Source organism: Sciurus vulgaris (genome assembly GCF_902686455.1).
Source record: "Sciurus vulgaris genome assembly, chromosome: 1".
Lineage (NCBI taxonomy): Eukaryota > Metazoa > Chordata > Mammalia > Rodentia > Sciuridae > Sciurus > Sciurus vulgaris.
In genome coordinates, this window is record NC_136461.1 from 134,805,938 (window position 1) to 134,831,131 (window position 25,194).

Below are 25,194 nucleotides of genomic sequence, written 5' to 3' on the forward strand. Positions count from 1 at the left end.
GTGTTTATATTTATCTTATTTGTGCCACATACTCAACTGAGAGTGTTTCTCAAACTGGGATTTCTGAGTCCTTAGATTTGAAAACATACTAAATGGTTTCAAACTAAAATATTTTGGGAGTCTTCAAAGATGCTTAAGGATAGGAGTGATTTTACCAAATGTGCACTAAAAAGAAAAGTGTGATATATGTTGGAGTGGATAAAATTAGAAAAAGTGCAAAAGATTTTGAATGATTACCCCGGTGAGAGATCTGAAAGTCCCAGCTCAGAGATGGACAGTGATGGAGGAAGGGGATGGATTTCAAAGAAATTTTGGAAGCTAATGTTGGGGGAGCTATGACTGATTGGATGAAAGGCAAAGGAGAGAGAATAATGAAGAATAATTTGCAGATTTCTTACTTGAGATATTGGGTAAATGATGGGAAGGGATAACCAAAGGAACCAGGGAAGGAAAATGAGGAGAATTATAAGAACTTTTTGGACACCATTTTCCTATTCAGGCAGAGTAAACTATAAATTCTGTGGACCTGTGTTGATGCATATTCAGCATTTCTTTTTCATCTATTTCTCCTACCCTGGTCAAGATTTATTTCAGCATTATTGGTGATGTATCAGATTTCTCCAATCTCAGTTTTCTAATCTGATATATTTCTATCTTTACTGATATATACCTTTATTTTACCTGAAATATTTTTATTTGGCTGTCAAAATCAATAATGTCACCAAATAATTGTCAAATCTTAGCAATCTATCTCTGAACATTGAACATTTGTAGCAGCAGGGGAGTTTTCAGAATTATTCCATCAAAAGGTCTACTAACTTCATTTTCTTTGCTAAATATGGGCATTATCTTCTTTCCCCCATTTGTTGGGCTCATACATTCATTTCACCATTGGCTCCATTTACATCAACAAATATCTGATGTACAGCTCATTCTTTTTCTCATCCTTTGGTTCCCATTTGTTTCCCACTCATCTGCCCAATACATATATATCCATATCCTTGCATTTCTACATAAATGTGCCTGTCTATGGAGTGAGGACCAGCAACATCTACAATCTTTTACCTCGATACTTGACCAACTACACCTTGGACAAATCTTTCAAAGTTCTCATCTCTCTCATGTCTTTCACTGTTTTTCCTTTCTCGATTCTCAAAAATAATCACAAGAAAATAACTGAAATTCATTTAGCTGAAGGTGAAGTTATTCATGAGCATCAGTAATATTCCTTCCAATTGGATTATATGGGATCCAAAGTTTTATGTTATAGAAATATAATAACAAGGCAGGGATTTCAGGTGGTGTGGGGGACGGGGGACTCAGAAGGCTGGAGAGTGTCAGAGGTAGAAAAAGGACTCACAGAGAGGGTGACTTCTTCCCAGGCCATATGAACATGACTATATTGTGATCTTGGCATGCTTCCTGCATTTTCTGAGACCCCATGTACTCATCTGTGTTATTGATAGTAATTTCTTTTCCATCATCTCAGGTTGATAGGAGAGAAAGTGTCTATGTGAAAGAGGTGGAGGCTTAGAATTTTCTAAGAGGAATTGCATACCTGACTTGAACTACTTTTGGCACAGCATCATAACTTAAAAGGAAAGACAGAAAAAGAATCCATTTAAAGTCCATTTACCAGAAACACTCACTTTCTGCTTGTGGTAGGAGTTTTAAATGGAACTTCAGTTTGCTCACCTGAATGTAAATTTAATAATACTGCCTTGAATTTTGACCCCTTGATTCAAGCTGAATAGGACATGTCTATAAGGCATTATATAATATTTTTCTCAGTTCCATTGTCCTACATTTATTATGATGTGTTGTCATTTACAAAGTATTTTAAAGGCAACTCTTATCTCATCTGAATTTCAAAACCACCTTATACCATTGAAATTTTTGCTCCATTTGAAAATGAGGAAATGGAGATTTTTATATTTAACAGATCATTCAGCAAATATTAATATAACTTTATTTCATTGCAGAAACAATAGCTGTTCAGAGTTTTTATGGAAGTATTATTTCAAAGAGATGAAAGTATCTTCTCAATATCTCTGTAAACCATTACTCAGTTATTCACCAGTATCATTTTCTTGCACCTGTATGTAATTTCTGGATTTATTCTTTATATAGCACTGTATATAATTAAGCATTTTGAAAATGCATCAATGACAGTTTGAAGGTCATGTTTGAAAAGTTTGGAATTACCTCTTTCTGGTCCTCTGCACTTGCTAGATATACACAATTCCTCCCACCCAGTAGCCAAAACAATTCTTTTTGTGCTTTTGCTTTTAAATATGATTGGGAATTATTTTTATAGCTTTAACTTTGCATGCAGAATTTCTCTTCATAACTAGCAATATTTGTTGCAAAGAAACTTTATGAAAAAATGTGTCTTTTCTACTTATAAATAAAGATGGATTTATGTCTGTGTCAATGGGAGGGGATTGTGGACACTAAAGATATGTCTGAAAATTACTTTTGATGGAAAGAAGAGTATTGCCACAGAAAAGTATGAAAAGACATGTATGAGCTTTTAGAAACAGCTGTATTTTGATCATTTATTCAACATCTTAGCCAAAGAAATTATATTGCAAAGTGAAAGTGTAATTTTTTTTCTTGAAAAATAATTATAGTTCATGGAGAAATCTGGGAGAATATTTATTTTGAGGCTCATCTCTATAGGTATTAAATGATAATGGCACTTATTACATATGAAAGAGTAAGGAAAGACACAACCACTCCTAATAGCACCGAATCAAGCTGTGCTCCTTTTGCATGATGTGCAATTGTTTCTTGTGCAAAAGAGACAAAAATATGTAGTAACAGTCACTGAGAAGGAGCCTGTGCAATGGCAACCAGAACCCAGCAATGCCAAAAGCAGCATTTCTAAAAGATTAATTTAAAACATCTATTTTCCAAAATAGCATGAGATGATGTTTTCAATTTGCTTACTTGTTTACTCTTGTATTGGAAAGAATTGAATCACATAATAGTAAAGTCACAGTTGGCCCAAGTTCTTACATTCCTCACAGTTTTACTTTCCTCTCTTCATGAATACAGTAAACCATTTTGAGTTGTTTGTAGAAATGATTTTCACCCTGAGAAAGATGGTTTCTAAGAATATTCTCAGAGACACCTGCCCCATACAAATTACTTGTTCTATTTAACTATTCATAGCATAGATTCACAGAACATGTAAGCTAAAACTGCATTAAGGATGTAATTAGAGGAAAAGGAGGCAGGGGAGAAGTAGGAGAAAAAAATGAAGGGGAAGGAGAAAGAGAAGAGGAAGGAAGGGAGAGGGGAAGGGCTAGAGAAGCACTGAAAGGAGGGGATGGAGAGAAGCTGGGGAAACAAATAAAGTGATTTCACCCAAAGCAAAACAGAGTGCCAGTAGCAACATATAGATTAGAATTTAGGATCCCTGACTTTTCATTCTTGTCTTTTCCATTGCCATGCAGAATTTCACAATAGCAAAGAACCACACTACTGATCTCGTGTCACAGTTCACTCTTTACTAGGTGTGTGATCCTGGAAAAATTCCTAAACCTAGCTCTACCTCGATTTCCCCATCGTAAAATAGGAGTACTGTAATAACTGCCTCATGAGATTGTGAAAAAAAACTAAATGAACTAGCATGAGTAAAGAATTTTGTGGAGTGCATGCTTGTGTGTTTGTGTGGGTGCAAGAGTGTGTGTTAGCTGCAGGTTTTGTAGCTTGTGCATTCATTACTGTTTTCTTGGGTGCGTTTGTTTGCTTGACTTCTTAGTTCACATAGCAATTGGATGTGATGGTTCATGCCCCTATTTTTCTGGTTTCATCAAAGGTGATGCCTGAAGTGGGCCTCTAAGTGAGACGCTTCAGAGCAACTGCTGAGAATCTAAATGTAAAAAGAAATGAATTCTCAAGTGAGGCATCCCTGGTTATGTTGACCTGAATGTTTACAGGCTGTTAGAACACAGAATGAAAGGGAAATCAGCATGATTATTTCTGAATGCGAACTTGCTTTTGAAGAGCAGACAGACTTGTAATACTTGTGGAATGTAACATCAGTGCACTGCCAGGGAGCTGGAGGCTGACCCCGCCTTCCATCTTGAGATGAAGTTCATTATTTCTTATATTTGACACACAGGGAGGCCTATCTTAGCTGATTACATGGAGGAGTTTTCTAATAGAGCTATTCAGAAGAGGAATGGTGGGCCTCAGGGGGGCAAGTCTGTGTTGGAGTCCAAGGACAGAGGCTAAGTGATCCCTAAGGAAGACGGGAGCAGCAGGAATGGGAGTACAACAGGTGAGCTGATTAGCAGACATCAGAGCTGAGATTTTAGGTCTGCAATTCATTGAGTTGAACTACTGGAGTTAGAGACTCTTTCTACTTTTTCTATACCTAGATGGAATTATTTTACTTTCTTAACACCAAGCAGAGAGAAACAAAATTCCTCCTTCTTTTTAATATTTTAATTTTTTAGAGTAGTTTTAGGTTCACAGCAAAATTGAAAGAAAGATACAGAGATTTCCCACATATGCCCTGCCCCAACCCCTGCCCCTCCCCGCCCCCAGCATGTGTGGCCTCTCTTCATCATCATTTGTCACCACAATGGTACATTTTAAAATTTGAAAAAGCTGCATTGACACGTAATTACCACTAGAGTTGACATATTCACTCTCGGTGTTGTATGGGTTGAGCAAAAGTGTAATGACATGCATCCATTACAGTTTCAGTGTATTTTCACTGTCCTGACGCTGCGCTGTGCTACACCTATTCATCTTTTCCTCCCCTTCACCCGACCCCTGGTAACTAATGGTCTCTTTACTGTCTCCATAGTTTTGTTTTTCCTCAAATGTCATATGGTTGGAATCGTACAACATGTAACCTCTCCAGAGTGTCTTCTTTCAAAAATGCATGTTAAGTTTTCTCTATGTATTTTCATGACTTGAGAACTCCTACCTTTTTCAGCACTGAAAAATGAATGTTCTATTGTCTGAATTACCACAGTTTACATATCTATTCATCTGCTGAAAGACATCCTGATTGTAAAATTTGGAAATTATGAATTAACTGCTGTAAACATTTGCATGCAGGTTTTTTTTTTTTTTTTTGGTGAACGTGTTTTTAGCTTGTTAGGGTAGATACCCGAAGCTAGCTTGTTCCAATACATAGTTCTCTAGTTCTAATGAGCTATATCCAATGATAGCTAGTTCACATGGAAAGAATATGTTTAGTTATATAAGAAATCACAAAAAAACTTCTTTAAAATGGCTATATCATTTTGTATTTTCATCAGCAATGGGTGAGAGTCCCTGTTGCTTCACATCCTCACCAGTACTTGGTAGTGTCAGTGGGCTGGACTTTGTTCTCACTAATGGGTGTGTGGATCCTAATGTCTCATTGTTTTAATTTGCATTTCCCCATGACATTTTATGTGATGTATTTTTTTCAAGTGTTAATTTGCTATCTGTATTAGTCAGTGTTCTCTAGAGGAACAGAACCAACAGAAAGTATGATAATGAAAGAATGGACATTTTTTTAAGCTGTCTGTTTTATCTCAACTCCCTAAGGTCTCCCTCCCGGTGATGGGAACAAAGCCCTTAAAGCTGTTCCAGGAAACAGCCCCAAACAAAGAGTAAATTGAGCAAGACAGTGCTTAGACAGTTAAGATACATAGGATATAAGATTACCAGAAACTGTTGACCAGAATCTATGCCTTGCTGTAAAACATTGTGAAACATGTTGTATGTTATCAGCAAACCCAAAACCCCTTTGGAATTTCCTGGTGGCTTTGTTCCCCTTTTCCTTTCCGTGTGCAACCCCTCCCGATGTGTGGTTTCTGCCTTTATAAACTTGTAAGATTTTCTGCTAAGGACTCGACTCCTCAACTCCTGCGTGAGTCACGAGTTGGGTCCCAGCGCGCTGGAATAAAAGCCTCTTGTGGTTTGCATCAAGTGACGCCTCCTGCGGTTGATTGGGGTTGCCGTCGATCCGTGGGACAGAGTTAGGGTCTCCTTTTTGGGGGTCTTACAATAATAAAAGGGGATTTATTAGATTGGCTTACACAACCAGAAGCTGGATAGTCCAAAATGGCTGTCTATAGCTGGACAGCTGGAAGAACCAGCAGTTGTGCAGTTCAAGACACAGAAGCCCCAGAATAAGAAGGATCAAGATTGCTACCCTAGTCTGAGACCAAGGCTTCTGGAAACTACCTGGAGAATCATGGGTAGAGTCCACTTAGGAAGAATGAAGAAGTGAGAGTTCGATATCCTCAGATGATCAAAGCAGCGATCAAGAGCCCATTTCAGAAGAGCAGAGCTTGCATCTGCATCTGCTCCCTTGTTCTTCCTGTTTTTATTCCATCCTATTGGGTGGTGCTCCCCACACTTAGGGAGGGGCTCCACTTCATTTCTATCCCACATTCGAATCATTCCTGGACAAGCCCTCTTTGACACTCCCAGAAGCCTCTTAATCCTCAGGATCTCTTAATCCAATCAAGTTGACAATTTCAATTAATTACACCATCCAGATGTCTTCTTTGATGAGATATCTGTTAAGATGTTTGATTCATTTTTTAATTGAGTTGATTGCTTACCTACTCTTTAATTTTAGGTATTCTTTGTATGTTTTAGAAAATAGTCCTTGGTCAGATGTGTCTTTTGCTTGTCTTCTTATTCTCTTAGCATTGTCATAGAGTAGATGTTTTTAATTTTATGAAATACCACTTATCAATTATTTCTTTCATTGATACTGCTTTTGACATTGTGTGTAAAAAATTCATCAACCTACCCAACCTACCTAGACTCCATTCATTTAGTTCCTGGACTTTTTTTTCACCAGAGTTTAGTAGTCTACTTTTATAGATTAATTCAAATTTTGTTGGGTTTATACCTAGGTATTTTATTTTGGAGCTTGCTAATGTAAAGGGTATTGTTTTTTTTTTTTTTTTTTCCTCATAAGGGAGTTTTTTTTAAGCAAACAGAGTGTCTCCCTGCAGGGTAAGAGAGAAAATGAGAGGAAAAGAAAGGGAACGAGAAAGGGCGCGCACAAGAGAGTGTGAAAGTGAGGAGGATAGAGAAAGTGGGTAGGGAGAGAGAAGATGATGGGGTAGCTACTGTGAAGCAGTTGAATTCCACGGGCTAACAGGGGACCAATAACGGAGAACGTTACTTGCAAGCTGACTGATGAACCAATAGCTAGCTAGGATGTTCACAGACTGACAGTAGTTGGGAGGTGGGGAAAATGGCTGCACCTGAAAGGTCGGGGGAGCAGCTTTGTACATTATATACCCCCGTTTCTGTTTTTATAAGAAAATCTCTTGTTCTCCAATTCTTTCTGAAGCCTTCTCTCCCCTTCCTGCCTAAGTGACTGGAACTGGTTTTGCAGGTGAGATGTAAAAAGCCTATTTTCCTTTCAGACTTCCAAAGGCAGATGGTTTTCATGGACTTCATTTTCTCGATTTGACTGATCCCCTATTTCTACATTAACTGCCTGTCCCCAATATCTGGCTTCATTCACCCCTCTAATTTTAGGAACGCCTTCATTGCTATAGGGAAAGGGGGTGATGACCGATCTGGCTTCTTCGAGCTGGAAGCGGGCAGTGTAGGGCAAGCACTTTGGAGTTCCCTTTTTAGAAATCAGGTCAATTGAGGGGTCCATGGTAGAAGTCCAGCTGGGGAAGAGCAGGTTGTAAAGGCATCTGGGGATGGGTGCTTCTATGAGAGAAGAACAAAAAGACCTGAGTACTGAAATGAGATTGATACAATATAAATGTTGCAGAATCTGGAACCTGCCAATGCATATCATAAAGATGACAGAAGTCAATAATTCCTCACCAGGGGGTGGAAGAACTGAGAAGTTGTTCCCATAACAAGGCCTAGCAAAGGCTAGAAAGGATAAGGCCTTTATTTGGGAACTTTAACATTGTCCAGGTTATCAGGAATGTAAACACAACATTTAGTAGAGATCTCTATACTTCTGTTACTAGGAAACATAGATTAAGCCTATCTGTGTCTATAGGCCTTAAACTGACTAAAACTTCTGACTCTGGCAGTTTCTTTTGATAGTTATCAGGCACATTTGCCTAAGAATCTCTCTTTTCTAGCTTTTAGTCTTTATTCTAGTGGGCTAACTCAAGTGTAATCTTAAGTTACATTTAAGTATTATTTCTTTTAAATGCCAAAAATGGCTATATTTTAACTATTTTGCTAGGTATTCAAGATCAAGCTGGTCAAAGTGACCTGTTCCTGTCTGTTAAACAGTCAGCTGAGTTCCCACAGGGGTCACTCATAGAGAACTTAAGAGCAACTTCTTAGCTTCATTAGTGCCATTGGTTAGGCAGGGTCTCCGCGATGAGGTTGCTTCCTTTGGAAGCATTAGGGGTGTCTTCCTTTTCCATGACCCTCCTCTGCAGCAGGTGCACTGAGTGGCTTTTCATTCTCTAGTGGCCTCATCAATCTCCTTGATCAGGAGGTTGTGTGACCCATCCAGAGTTGCAAAGCTCCTTAGAGAAGTCCTCTTGTTCCTTGGGTTCAGGCTGACTTTGAGGGCAAGACCCAAATATGGACTTTTCTTGACCTCTGTATTTAATCTCAATCTCTAATTTTGATCTTAACCATCAAGCAAGCCAGTCTCACCAGTCATAAAGCAAGAGTACTGGGCTCGAACTTCAATGTCTATAACTTTAGTTATTTACCCCCTTTTATCTAACTGGGGTCTACATTATCTGTCCTATAGGTGATGGCTTACATTTCAAGTTAATTTACAGTGTACTTCTGCAAAATACTAATCAGGCAACAGAGTTTACAAGGAAATTACAAAATGGAATCACCAACAGTAAAACATTCAGTTTGTGCAATAGCTATCTTGAATTTTGGCTGAGTTATATCCCTTTGAGATCACAGGAATCTTTACAACAAACATCAAACTTTTGAACACAACTTTTAATGAGTTAAAGTCTGGCTTACTTTGGAGCCATTCTACTGTGCAGCAGGGTTGTGAGGCAGAGCCTTATCTCAGGTAAGGCGGGGCTTTTCACAAATCTTAGGTAAAATGTTCTAATCCTGAAGCTAATTTTCCTCTTTTGCCATGACCAGCATGACCAAATTCTCAAGTTCAGTGAGGGGCAAAGTAGTATTAGAAATTAAAGGTTTATAAGCCCAGATTTTGAAGATTAAGCTGAGATCAGATGGAGCTCTGTTCTCTGATGGAAATGCAGATCTAAAGAGTTATGTCAGCAATCTTTACATATGTATGTAAGCATTATTCTTTGTTTTCATGAAAGTTACAGAGACTAGGACATTAACATAACTTTTTTCAGAGCTGCAAAGTGCAATGTCAGGAGCTCAGTGTAGCTCTCAAGGAAGTCCACTGTTTACAGTTACTGTAAGGTGGGCAGGAACCAGAGAAGGGAGCTGATGAAACACTGGTTATCTAGCAAAAGAATTCCTTTCTGCCCAAGAGCTGTGTGCCTGAGATCAATGTCAGAGCTGATAGGACTCCTGTATAGCGCCTCCCCAGGGAGGGTACTGCCACAGCAGTTAGGCATCTTATGCTCCTGCACAGGAACACTCCCAGGCACCAGGCATGCCACAGCCATGAGGTCATCAGAGACCCCAATCTCAGTCACTATTGTCCCATTTTTGCTACTGCGCATTACACTCTTTCTTAAATGTCATTTTAAGAAGTTTATATACATTGACTCTGAGTCTGTATGAACATTAGTTAACACAATTTAAATTATATCTAAAACATGAATTAAAGAAAGGCTGAGAGAGCTTTTGTTTCCTTTTGTGTGGTAAAATGCTTTCATGCTTAACCTTTAAACAAATCAGGCTCTCAATAACTTTTAGAAATACATTTAACAAATTTTATATATACCCTATTGATGACAGGTCTTATATAGAACATTAAATGATGAGTTTAAAATTACCATTACAGACAAGTTTAATTTGGAGAATAGCAGCTTGATAAATTTTCTGCTTTAAAGGCTTGTATACCTGGAAAATATGAACACATTTAATATACAAAGAATAATGTTTTTAAGTATGTTACTCCATGGAATAACTTTGTAAATTAATTAGATGTCTCTAACAAACACATTTGAGTAATCCCATATGTGGACTCTAATTCACTCATCTTATTGTAAAAAAACCAAGATATCAGATAAGTGTACCAACAATATTTGCTGTCTCTTTCCTGTTGACGAAAAGTCCTAGAAAAATTGATGTTAGACATTTTATAAACATCACCATTTTATTAGTGTGACCACCTAGAGACTCGTGAGTTAATTTTAAAGACATTTTACTTCTATTAGTTTACCCAATTTAAATTGAACCTCTTTAAATCATGTGAACTAAAAATATTTGGATCCATTTTTAAAATTTTAATTTTTATGCACACTTATATTTAATACAAAAGCAAAGGCCTTGTAATATTTATCTCCATTGCAATGTAACAGATGTTCAGAAATAACTCTAGAGTTGGATAAAAAGAACTGATCAAAAATCATTAACATAGGTATGTAGGATCAAAATTGTGAGCTCAAAAATATAGCATTTAAGAAAAACAAAATTCCTAGAAGAAACATGATAATGGTCATTACTTATAGCATGAGAAAATGAGAAAGAGAGAAGAGGTGAAAGGGAGAGAAAAAGTATTCTGAGTTGTAGCCCAGGAAAAATTTAAAATGGACACTTTTTTTTCCTTGGGTTTGAGACTGGTCTCCCACTAAGCATTCTGGCTTCCTCCATTTACATTTTAATGTAAGTCTTGACTGAGATTTGGATCTGAAAGGGGCTAAAATATTCTAGCAGAAACTTGATGCTTAGGGCATTTTAACCTTTTTTCCTGGTTAGTAATTAATTCAGGTTTGGACACAGAAAATTGTCAAACAATTATCTCCCACTACTAGTGGGGAATGGGGCTACTTATATTATACTCCTTACTGGGACATGCCACTGATGGTTGGGCTGGTTACTCCCTCCACACTGGCGTATGTGGGACCTCATGGCAGGAGGACTAGGTGGGCTGAGCTGGGGAATGGAAGCAGAAACAGAATGGGGTAAAGGAGATGGAGAAGCAGGGGAAGACGGAGAAGCAGGGTCTGGAGGCGCCCGAGCCTGCAGGAAGAGCCAAGAAGCAAGAAAGAAGAGACTTGAAGATAAGGAATCCCTTCCCATCTTCCCGCTCGCTTACGGAAGCTGTGTGCCATTACACAAACGAATTTTGATGGCTTTAAGTCAGGGGTCAGGTGAAGGGTTCCCAGGGTTGAATCTGTCAGATTGGAGGACTGAAATTCTGTGATGGGGACTGATATAGCCGAGTCTGTGGCCAGGGCATACGTGGCCATTTTGGATTGATTATCTAAAGAGTACTGTAGCCAAATATAAGCCGGGAGTCAGGCGAAGGGTTCCCAGGGTTGAATCTGCCAGATTGGGGGACCCAGATTCCATGGTGGAGAATGATACAGCCGAGTCTGTGCCCCGGCAACTCTAGGCCACAGAGTAGTCAACTGGAGACGAGAAGGCAGCATGTAGATGGTGTCGTCACACAAACATCAATGTGGGGCCAGGCAAAAGCTGAGAAGAGTTGAGGACCTGATATCAGGGTTTTTAATTGCGAATGTGAGTACGAGATGAGCCTGAACCCTGAGAGAGAATCTCCACCATAAAATTAGGAATCCACCCCGCAGATAAGACCAACTATAGGGGCCAGCCATAACTATAAAAGTTGTGGCTGGGGCACCCCCATACCTCAGCCACCTCGAGAGTCCCGGACACTCAATGGTCACTTCTCAGGTCAACAGAGTTGTGTTTAAGTGGTCTAGAGTGGGGACCCATCTAAGGGAACTTACCAATCTGAAGTCCGGTGTTGCATGCAAAAAGCTGAGCATCCGGGCAAATAGAAGGTGGGGCTGTGTCCAGGGGGCACTGGGGCTCAGATGGGTTTACACTAGCTTAAGAGACAGTGGAAGATCCCACTCCAAGTCGCAGCACCAATGTAAGGGATCCCAGGCAAACCGCGCCGGATGCAGGGAATCACATAAGGGAGTTTATTAAGCAAACAGGGTGTCTCCCTGCAGGGTAAAGGAGAAAATGAGAGGAAAAGAAAGGGAACGAGAAAGAGCACGCAATGTGAAAGCAAAGAGGATAGAGAAAGTGAGTAGGGAGAGAGAAGGATAAGGAAAAGATGTATTGTGTTTTTAATTCCAAATTTTACTTGTTCATCTCGAGTGAATGGGAAAGAGATTGACTTTTGTAAACTAACCTTGTAACTACAACATGGCTGCAACTGTTTATTGGTTTCTGGAGATTTTTGTCAATTCTTTTGGATTTTCTACAAAGATGATTATGTCATCCGTGAATGAAGACAATCTTATTTCTCCTTTCACAATCTGTATAATTGTTTATATTCTTACTTCATTAGTTAGAACTTCCAGTATGATTTTTTTTTTTTTTTTTTTTTTTTTTTTTCCCCCATTGCTGGGGATTGAACCCAGGGCTTGGGCTTGGGAGGCAAGCACTCTACCAACTGAGCTATATCCCCAGCTCTCCAGTGTGATTTTGAAAAGGAATACAGGGAACATTCTTGCTTTGTTTCCTGATATGAGTAAGAGAGTTTTGAGTTTCTTACTATTATGTAAAATGTTAGTTGCAGTATTTTTGAAGACATCCTTCATCAAGTTTAGGACATTCTCCAGTATTTCTAGTTTAGTGAGAGTTCCAATCAAAACTAGGTGTTTGATGTTGTCAAATGGTTTTTCTGCATCTATTGACATGATCATGTGATTTTTCTCACATTTTAAAGGTTACTGTTGTTATAATGAATTAAATTAATTGATTTTTAATGTTGAATCAGCCTTGAATAACTGGGATAAGTCCCACTGGCCATGATATAAAATCGAATTGTTTCTATTAAATTGTTTCTCTCTTTTTGTATTTTACTAAAATTAGTGAAGAAAAACCATACCTGAATACTTTTCTGCTTGAAGATTTACCTCCAGATATCCTAGTTCATTGCTGTTAATTTCTGCCTTCCATAAAGTCCTAGGACACAGACATGACTCAGCCAAGGTCTTTGCCTTTTGTAATAAGAATGTACTTGACTCTACATTTTGGTACCTTGTTGCTTATTTTTGTCTAAAATGCCCCAGTATAGCCTTTATTGTCCACATATCAACCAATATTTTGTTTAAGGCAATAGTTTTTTTCAACATTCATTTCAAAATTATCCCAGTCTCTATGGAACACCCAGTTGAAAGCTACATCTACGTTTTTAGATATTCATTATAGTAACACAGCACTTCTCTAAAATCAAATTCTGTATTGATCTGTTTGTTCTGCTATAACAGAATACCACAGACTGCACAATTAATAAAGAACAGAAATGTATTTTTCACAGTACTGGAGGCTGGGAAACTCAAGATCAAGCTGTCAACATTTGTTCTGATAAGGGCCTTTTACTGTGTCCACACATGGCAGAAGGTGAAAGGCAAGGTAGTTAAAAGCTATGTGAAATCTCTTTTATAAGGGTCTTAATTCCATTGACAACAGTTTTTTTTTTTTTTTTTTTTTTTTTTTTTAATGTTCTAATCATCTCTTGAATGTCCCACGTTTTATTAGTTTCACACTGGCAACACCAGAATTTTAGAGGGTATTAAGTTTTATTTCAATCACCCCAAACATTTATTTTAAACTTTTTACAACTTTTTGAAATCTAATGGAGACAAAAGAAGTAACTATGAAGACATTAAGTTTTGACATCTATTTTGAAAGCAACAAAAACATTCAGACCCTAGCACCATTGTATGTATATATCATGGTTTAGCTACTCCTTCATCCCTTGATGAATATTTGAGTTATTTCTTCCGTGTAGATGTGGTCAATTATGGTTCTGTGATCATGCATGTGCATGTATTTGTTTTAGTAACTGGTTTCACTTATGTACCCATGCATGGAATAGTTAGATAATAAGGTAAATCAGTACATATCCTTTTTATAAGTGAACAAAATATTTTCCACAACAATTGAAAAATTTTATATTTCCATCAATATTGTAGAAGAATTTCAATTTTCACACATATTCATCAGTACATGTTATTTTCTATTATTTTTAAATAGTTATCCTGATCTAGTTTTCAAGATGGTGGACTAGAGGGTGACTGCATTTCATGTCACTCCAGGATTCAGGATTCAAGACGAGGAGGTATTGAGAGACTGGGGACCAACTCAGAGTTGATGGGTGACTCTTTCCCACTGGGCAGTAGAGAGTCAAATGACTGGGAATACAAATCATATCTCAATAATAACCCTGAATGTTAATGGCCTGAACTCATCCATCAAAAGACATAGACTGGCAGATTGGTTTGAAAAGAAAGATCCAACAATATGCTGCCGGCAAAGGACTCATCTCATAGAAAGAGATACCCACAGACTAAAGCTGAAAGGATGAGCAAAAACACACCATGTACATGGACTCAGCAAAAAAGCTGGAGTATCCATCCTCATTTCAGATAATGTGGACTTCAAGCCAAAGTTAGTCAGAAGGGATAAAGAAGAACATTTCATATTGCTTAAGGGAAGCATAAATCAGCAAGACATAACAATCATAAATATCTATGCCCCCCAAACATTGGCTCATCCATGTATGTCAAACAAATCCTTCTCAATTTCAGGAATCAAATAGACCACAACACAATAATACTAGGTGACTTGAACACACCTCTTTCACCACTGGACAGATCTTCCAAACAAAAATTGAACAAAGAAACCATAGATGTCAATAACACAATAAATAATTTAGACTTAATGAACATATATAGAATATACCATCCAACCAAGAGCAAATACACTTTCTTCTCAGCAGCACATGGATCCTTCTCTAAAACAGACCATATATTATGCCACAAAGCTACTGTTAGCAAATATAAGTAGAGATAACTACCTTGTATTCTATCAGATCATAGTGGATTGAAATTAGAAATAAATGACAGAGTAAAAAACAGAAACTACTCCAACACCTGGAGATTAAATAATATGCTATTGAATGATGAATGGACATCAAGGGAGACATAAAAAAATTCTTAGAAGTAAACGAGAACAAAGATACATGATATCAATATCTCTGGGACACTATGAAAGCAGTACTTAGAGGAAAAATTATTTCATGGGGTGCATTCAATAAAAGAAGAAAAAAATCAACAAATAAACAATCAAACACTACTGCTCAAAGCCCTAGAGAAAGAAGAACAGAACAACAGCAAAAGTATAAACCCTTAGCCACACTAACAAAGAGAAGGAGAGAGAAAACTCAAATTACTAAAATTTGGAATGAACAAGGAAATATCACGACAGACATGATTGAAATACAAAACATAATTAGAAGCTATTGTGAAAATCTATACTCCAACAAAATAGAAAATCTTGAAGACATCAAGAGGTTTCTAGAGACATATGAATTACCTAAACTGAAGCAGGAGGACATACACAATTTAAATAGATAAATTTCAAGTAATGAAATAGAAGAAGTCATCAAAAGCCTACCAACAAAGAAAAGCCCGGGACGAGATGGATTCCCAGCCCAGTTCTACAAAACCTTTAAGAAGAACTCATTCCAATACTTCTCAAAGTATTCCATGAAATAGAAGGGGAGGGAACCCTTCCAAACTCATTCTATGAAGCCAATATCACCCTGATACCTAAACAAGACAGACACATTGAGGAAAGAAAACTTTAGACCAATATCCTTAATGAACCTGGTCACAAAAATTCTCAACAAAATTTTAGCAAATCACACACAAAAATATATTTAAAAGATAGTGCACCATGATCCAGTGGGTTTTATCCCAGGGTGCATGGTTGGTTCAACATCTGGAAATCAATAAATGTAATTCACCATATAAACAGACTTAAAGTTAAGAATCGCATGATTATTTCAATAGATGCAGAAAAAGCATTTGATAAAATACAGCACCCTTCATGCTCAAGACACTAGAAAAAATAGGGGCAGTGGGAACATTCCTTAACATTGTAAAGGCCATCTATGCTACGCCCATGGCCAATATCATTTTAAATGGTGAAAAACTGAAAGCATTCCCCTAAAAACTGGAGCAACGCAGGGATGCCCTCTGAACACTTCTATTCAACATCATCCTTGAAAATCTAGCCAGAGCAATTAGACAGACCAAAGAAATTATAGGGATATGAATAGGAAAAGAAAAACTCAAACTATCCCTATTTGCTGACGACATGATTCTATATTTAGAGGAACTGGGAAATTCCACCAGAAAACTTTTAGAACTCACAAGTGAATTCAGTAAAGTAGCAGGATATAAGATCAATGCTCATAAACCCAATGCATTTTTATACATAAATGATGAATTCTCAGAAAGAGAAGTTAGAAAATCTACCCCATTCACAATAGCATCGAAAAAAAATAAAATACTTGGGAATCAATCTCACAAAAGAGGTGAAAGACCTCTACAATGAGAACTACAGAACAATAAAGAAAGAAATTAAAGAAAACCTTAGAAGATGGAAAGATCTCCCATGTTCTTGGATAGGCAGAATTAATATTGTCAAAATGGCCATACTACCAAAAGTGCTATACAGATTCAATGCAATTCCAATTGAAATCCCAATGACATACCTCACAGAAATAGAGCAACCAATCATGAAATTCATCTGGAAGAATAAGAAACCCAGAATAGCTAAAACAATCCTCAGCAGAAAGAGAGAAGCAGGGAGTATGGCAATACCAGAACTTCAACTATACTACAAAGTAATAGTAACAAAAATGGTATGGTATTGACCAAAATAGACAGGTAGATCAATGGTACAGGATGGAGAACATGGACACAAACCTAAATAATACAATTTTCTTATACTAGACAAAGGGGCCAAAAATATGCAATGAAGAAAAGATAGCCTCTTCAACAAATGGTGCTGGGAAAACTGGAAATCCATATGCAACAGAATGAAACTAAACCCCTATCTCTCACCCTGCACAAATCTCAACTCAAAATGGATCAAGGACCTCAGAATCAGACCAGAGACCCTTCATCTTATAGAAGAAAAAGTAGGTCCAAATCTTCAACTTGTTGGCTTAGGATCAGACTTCCTGAACAGGTCTCCCACAGCACAAAAAATAAAAACAAGAATCAATAACTGGGATAGATTCAAACTAAAAGCTTTCTCTCAACAAAGGAAACTATCAGCAATGTGAAGAGAGAGCCTACAGAGTGGGAGAAAATCTTTGCCACACATACTTCAGATAGAGCACTAATTTCCAGGAATTCAAAAAACTCTACATCAAGAATACAAATAACCCAATCAACAAAAGGGCTAAGGAAATGAACAGTCACTTCACAGAAGAAGATCTACAAGCAATCAACAGATATATGAAAAAATGTTCAACATCTCTAGTAATAAGAGAAATGCAAACCAAAACTACCCTAAGATTCCATCTCACCCCAATTAGAATGGCGATTATGAAGAATACAAGTAACAATAGGTGTTGGCGAGGATGTGGGGAAAAAGGGGAAAAAGATATACTCATACATTGCTGGTGGGGTTGCAAATTAGTGCAGCCACCCTGGAAAGCAGTGTGGAAATTCCTTAGAAAACTTGGAATGGAACAACCATTTGACCCAGCTATCCCACTCTTTGGCCTATACCCAAAGAACTTAAAATCAGTATACTACAGTGATGCAGCCACATCAGTGTTCATAGCTGCTCAATTCACAATAGCCAGATTGTGGAACCAACCTAGATGCCCCTCAATTGATGAAAGGATAAAGAAACTGTTATACACACACACACACACACACACACACACACACACACACACACCATGGAATATTACTCAGCCATAAAAAATGATAAAATTATGGCATTTGCAGACAAGTGGATGAAATTGAAGAATATCATGCTATGTGAGATAAGCCAATCTCAAAAAACCAAAGGATGAAGGATCCCACTGATAAGCAGATGATGATACATAATGGGGGGTGGGAGGGAGGTTAGAATGGAGGAAGGAAGGACTGTACAGTGGGAAAAGAGGGGTGGGAAGAGTGTGGGGGGAGGAAGAAATAAAAGAATGAATCAAACACCATTACCCTATGTAAATGTATGATTACACAAATGGTATGTCTCTACTTCATGTACAGAGAAACAAGATGTACCCCATTTGTTTACAATAAAAATAATTAAATAAATAAATAAAAATGGTTATCCTAGGGCTATCAAGATAGTTCAGTGGTAAAATACTTGCCTAGCATATGCAAGACCCAGAGTTTAATTCCACTCTCTCTCTCTCTCTCTCTCTCTCTCTCTCTCTCACACACACACACACACACACACACACACTGCATGCATAAAACTCATGCCAGTGAGTGTGAAATGGTATCTAATTGGGGTTTTGATTTGCATTTCCATAATTGTTAATGCATTGATAATGTGTTGAACATCTTTACATTTGTTTGGTGACCCTTTGTATATCTTTTTTGAGGAAATATCTTTCAAGTTTTTGTCCATTTTTTTTTTTTTTTTTTTTTTTCCCAGTGCTGGGGATTGAACCCAGGGCCTTGTGTTTGCGAGGCAAGCACTCTACCAACTGAGCTATCTCTCCAGCCCAAGTTTTTGTCCATTTTTAAGATAGGTTTGGTCTTTTTTTTTTGAATGGTAAGAGTACTTAATGTCTTCTAGATATTAGACCTTTATTAGATATATGATTTGCAAGTATTTCTTCCTCTTACATAATTTGTCTTTTCAATATCTTGGAAATATTCTTTGATGCAAGGAAGTTTTAAAATTTGGTAAAATTAAATTTAGCTACTTATTCTCCTCTTGCTTGTACATTTAGTGTTATATCTAAGACTCTCTGAGAGAATCTAGGGTAATGGATATTTTACCCCTTTATATTCTTCAAAGCATTTTATGGGTTTCATTTTCATGCTTAGGTTACCTGTACATTTCTAGTTAAGTTTTGTATGTGGTATAAGCAAAGGATCCAAATTCATTCTTTTGCATGTAATGATTCAGTTTTCTCAGCACCATTTGCTGAAAGAGATTATTCTTTCCCTATTGCGTGGTCTTGACAACCTTGTCAAAACTCAACACCATTGTTTTTCATCTCTTACTCATGGAATATTTTGCTGAGAATGTTCTGTTGTGCTGGCTTTCTTTTTGTAAATTCTTTTAGCTTTTGTTTTTCATGGAAGGATTTTATTTTGTTGTCAAATCTGAAGGTAAGTTTTGCTGGGTATGAGTTTCTTGGTTGACATCCATTTTCTTTCAGAGCTGGAAAAATGTTGTTCCAGGCCCTTCTAGTTTTTAGGGTCTGGGTTGAAAAATCTGCTGATATCCGTATTGGATTCCCCCTGACTGTAATTTGAGTCTTTTCTCTCACAACCTTTCAAATTCTGTATATATTTTGTATGTTAGGTATTTTCATTATAATGTGCCTCTGCGTGGGTATGTTGTAATTTTGTATATTTGGAGTCCTATAAGCCTCTCGTACTTGATTTTCTATTTCATTCTTCAGATGTGGAAAATTTTCTGATATTATTTCATTGAATAGATTGTTCATTCCTTTGGTTTGTTTCTCTGTGCCTTCCTCAATCCCAATAATTCTCAAATTTGGCCTTTTCATGATATCCCATAGTTCTTGGAGATTCTGTTCATGATTTTTTACCATCTTCTCTGTTTGGTCAACTTTGTTTTCAAGATTAAATATTTTGTCTTCAACGTCTGAAGTTCTGTCTTCCAGGTGTTCTATCCTATTGGTTATGCTTTCTATGGAGTTTTTAATTTGGTTTATTGTTTCTTTCATTTCAAGGATTTCTGTTTGTTTCTTTTTTTCAGTATCCCTAACACTTTATTGAAATGATCTTTTGCTTCCCGCATTTGCTCTTTTAACTGTTGAGAGGTGCGATCATTCAAAGCCTGCATTTGCTCTTTCATCTCATCTTTTACTTCTCTGATCATTTTAATTATGTACATTCTGAACTCCCTTTCTGACATTTCTTCTGCCACGCTGTCATTGGATTTTATTGATGAAGCATCTAGATTTGTTTGGGACATTTTCTTCCCTGTTTTCTCATATTGGTCAGTTATCTACCCCTCTAGCAGTGAAACTCTGAAATATTGCAGATTTTCTCAATTGACTTATGGTGTCCCTGTAGATTTCCAATAACTCACCTCCTAGCCTTCAGTAACCTGAAGTCTTGGAGGAACTTGATAATGCAGTGCTCCACAAGGAAGCTGCCCCTCTAGGACTGGTGGCCTTCAGGTGGGGTATATTCCCTGCTAGTGGGCAGAGGTGCCTCCATTTGTTGACTGATGGTCAGCCAGCAGAAGACTAGATTGTGAACTGGGTCATGGCTGGTCTGGGCCTGTGTCTTTGGTTCCACCACCCTGGTGGGAAAGCCTTGCCTGGCAGGGAAGACTCACCTGGTGGAAAGGAGGAACTCTATAGAGGGACAAGTGGGGTGGGTGGGGTGAGGGGGAAAGAAAAAATAACAGAGTGAATCAAACACTAAGTAAATGTATAATTACACAAATGGTATTCCTCTACTTCCTGTACAAACAGAGAAACAAGATGTATCCCATTTGTTTACAATAAAATTAATTTAAACAAATCAATTAGCCGCAGATGTATGTTTTTTATATGGACTCTCAATTCCATTTGATTTATATGTCTGTTCCATGAGTACCACAGTTTCTTAACTATTGTAGCTTTATAATAAGTACTTAAACTGGGAAGTGTGAGTCCTCTGACTTGGTCTTTCTTTTTATATTTAGGGCCTCTTGCAATTTCATGTGAATTTGAGGGTCCATATTTCTTTCCTGTTTACAAAAGAATATTAGCATTTTGGTAAGGAATGAACCAAATCTTTAAATTATGAAAATTTGCAGTCCATGAACAGATATTTCTTCCCATTAGTCTTCTGTAATATTTTGGTGATGTTCTATGGTTTACAGAATAGAATTCTTTCACTTCTTTTGTTATAATCATACCTAAATATTTTGTTCCATTGAATGCTATTATAAATGGAAATCTTTTTAAGTTACTTTTTTTTATTGTTCATTGCTGCTGTATTAAAACACAGATGATTTTTGTTTGTTGATCTTTTATTCTGCAGCTTTATTGAATGTGTTTAATAGCTTAATTTTTTATTAAAAGATTTTTTTATAGACATGTTATTAATTTTACTTTTTCCTTTATAATTTTGATGAATTTTTATTCATTTTTCTTTCTAGTTGATCTGGGTAGAACATTCAGTACAATGTAGAGTAGTAGTAGTGAACCTGGGCATCCTTGTCTTATTACTGATTTTAAGAAGAAAGTTTTCAGTTTTTCACCTCTGAGTACAACCTGAGCTGTGGGTTTTTCATGATTGTCTTTAACCAGGTTGGGAAAGTTGTATTCTATTCCCAGTTTTATTGTGTTTCTTACCATGAAATAGTGTTAGATTTTGTCAAATGCTTTTTCTGTATCAATCGAAATTATCATGTGGTTTGTTCTTTTATTCTTTTAATGTAGTGTATTACATCAATTAAGAAGATACTTACCTCTGTATTGCTGGGATAAATCTTAATTGGTTATGGTGTATCATATTTCAGTGTGCTGCTGGACTTGGTTTGATGGCAATTTGTTCAGGATTTTTACATCAATATTCATCAGGGAGTAGTTGGTAGTTTTATTTCCTTGTGATCTCTGTCTAACTTTGGTATCAGGGTAATATTGACCTCATGGAATGAATTAGAATGTTTCCCTTTTTTTTTTTTTTTTTTTTGTTCTCTTTTGGAAAAACTTGAGAAGGCTTGGTGTTGATTCTTTTCTACATTTTCTTTTCTTTGTGGAATTTACCAGTGAGGACATCTGGTCCTGTACTTTCATATTTTTTTCCTTTTATCCTTGAAAGTTATTTGGAAAGACTCCTGAAGTATTCTTGATATCTGGGAGAATAGTCCTTCATATTTTCTGAGTTTATCTTTGATAACTTTCCAGTTCTTTTGAACCACCAACTCAAAGTTTTCTTTTTCTTTCTTTTTTTTTTTTTTGTTTTTAATTTCACTTAATCTATGCTTCTGTGGGAGGAAAGGGGTAATGGTTCAGATTCTTTTATTCTTATTTGTACTTTCCTTATCCCTTCATGATTAGTGGTCCTCTTTTTAATATGTTTACTTGGTTTAATTGGGTTTAAAACTATAATGCTTTGGAATTCTGTTATTTAATATATTAGGCATTACCATGTAGTTGTAGCATATTGAAATTTTTATAGGACAATGTGTGATTCACCTAATATTGTTGATATTTATTTTAGATTTTACATGGTGTAACACTGATCTTTCTTTTTTTCCCTTTTTCTTTTCTTATTTTTAAATTTCAAATATAAAATTATATATATTTATGTGGTACCATTGGATGTATCAGTACATGTATACATTGTATAATGCTCAAATGAGGTTAAGCATCTCTATCTCCTTAAACATTTACAAATTCTTTGTGGCAAAAATATTCAAAATCCTTCATCAGCTCTTTTTAGTTTTAATGATAAATAAATAGTACATAATATGCTGATTTCATTCATTCCAAGGAGACATGGTTTAATCCACATAGGTGAATCTCCACAATAACCAATGTTTAGTACTTTAAATAATGAAAATTCATTTAAAAACATATCAGTACATTATTTTTTCACCCAGTTCTTCACTTATGTTAAAGCTTGTGCACAAAATATAATTTAATTTTTCTCCTGATGACTTGGGAGCACAATGTGAACATTCTTATATTCTAGATAATTCAGTTATATAGCTTTCTTCCTTATGTATAATTCTTTCTTACTGAAATCATGAATATATAGTTTCCTTTTTGGCTATGTTATCTGTGAATCTGACTGAAGAACTTTCTATTTCTTAGCTTTCATTTTGTTTTGTTTCCCAGCATAGGGAGAGAATAAATACGTACGCATGTTAAATAGATTGTGTTCATGTACACATTATTTTTAGAGAGACGTTCTCCTGTTCTTGAAAACATGGACAGGACCAGAGACAGGAAAATGGCTCAAAGCTCATTCTTCTAGGAAAATGCTAAGAGAAGCATATACCCTTTCAAATGTCTAAAAAGTTTTACCAGCTTATTTATTTTTCAACTTAATTTGTTAGTTCTGTATTTTATGCCCATTATATTCAATAAAATAAAGATTAAAAGAAGGTAAAAGATTTTGTTTAAATTATACATACCTTGTTAGCAGCAAAATCAGGATTCTATTTGGGTCCCTGACTTCAAAGCCTTTGCTCATTATGTGGTATTTTATTTTCTCTACTAACTGTTCTCATTGCATGCTGGTTGGTTTCAAATGACAGAGAGCTGATTCTTAGGAGTTATGGCATTTAGTTACTCAGGGGTATGCTGGTGGCAGCTTGGGAAAAGAATGCTGCTTCATTTTTATTTTATGTCCTTCCCCCAATCAATAACCAGAATTTGTTGGTAATAAGTACCAATGACATTACATGAAATCTATTACCTACCCCAACATACACACATGAATGCACATTTTTATACGCACCCCCAACTGAAGTCCATTAGAAGATTTGAATCTGACTCTTATTCATGCAAAAGAGATTTCTCAGTTTGGGGGCAGGCACAGAAATTGCCACCATGCATACCCATGTGTTTGAGAGGTGTTATGGTTTTGATATTAAGTGTCCCCAAAAAGCTCATGTATTAGACAACACAAGAAAGTTTAGAGGTGAAATGATTGGGTTATGAGAGCCTTAACATAATCATTGTGTTAATACCCTGATAAGAATTAGTTGAGTTGTGACCGTAGACAGGTAGGGTGTGACTGGAGGAGATGTGTCATTGAGGGTGAACCTTTGGGGTATATATTTTGTGAACTGAGCTTACACACACACTCTCTCTCTCTCTGTGCTTCATGGCACCATATTTCCAGCTGCTTTTCTCTACCACATTATTCTACCATGATGTTCTGCCACTCTTTGGGCTCAGAGCAATGGAGTTGGCATCTATGGACTGAGACCTCTGGAAACATGAGACCCAAAATAAACTTTTCCTCCTCTAATTGTTCTTATCACATCTTTCTGGTCATAGCAATAAAAAAGCTGATTAAAACAAAAGGAAATCAACTAGTATCACATGTCTTGAAGGACTTCTACAGACTAGAAAAAGTCCTACATTTTTAATGGAAGAAGTGAAAGTATCATCAGTAATATGTTTTTAAGAGAAATTTTTAGATAATGAAACATGAAAATTTGGAAGTTCTTAATTAAATCAGTATGGGGAAGTCCCCCAGTCTAGAGCTAATTGGCAACTCTCAATGTAAAGGGGTTAAATTTTCAAATCAAAAGATATAGAGTAGCTAAATAGACAAAAATAATAATAGTAATAATAATATCCAGCCAAATGTTGTCTAAAAGAGACTACTTTATGTTTAAGGACATACAAATGATAACTTAAAGGAATAAGACAAAAGACTAAGCTAAACTCTTACCAGAGATGGAGAAGAATATTATATAAAGGGAAAATGGTCAATTCAATAGGTAAAACAATAATAAACACATATACAGTAAATATCAGAGCAACTAAATATAAAAAATACACAACAAAATTGAAGGGAAAATAACATTACAAAAATAGCAGTTTTTCAGTATAATGTATATATTTATATCAAAAATAAATAATAAAACAATAGCCTTGCACTACATTATAGACCAAATGGAAAGAACAGCAAACTATAACACATTTCACCAAAAAAAAAAAAAAAAAAAAATACATTCTTTTCAAGTGTACAAAGATCATTCTTTAGGATAAATTACATATTGGGTCATAAAAACATTTACCAAATTTAACAAGATTAAAATTGTGCCAAGTATCATTTTGATTCTAGAAATCAATAGCAGAGGAAAAGCAAAAATTCTTAAAAATATGAAACCTAAATAGCAAAACTCTTGAGAAACCAGTAGGACAAAAAAAAAAAAAAAAAAAAAAAATAGAAATTAGAAAATATCTGAGACAATGGAAAGCCAAGTTCAGCACATCAAAACTTATGGGATGCATCAAAAGTAGTTCTAGATGAGAAATTTATAACAAAAAATTTGCACTATAAAGAAAAATCTCAAATTACCTTACTTTACACATTAGAAATAAAATGACAAGCCAAAATGTGGCATAAGGGAAGA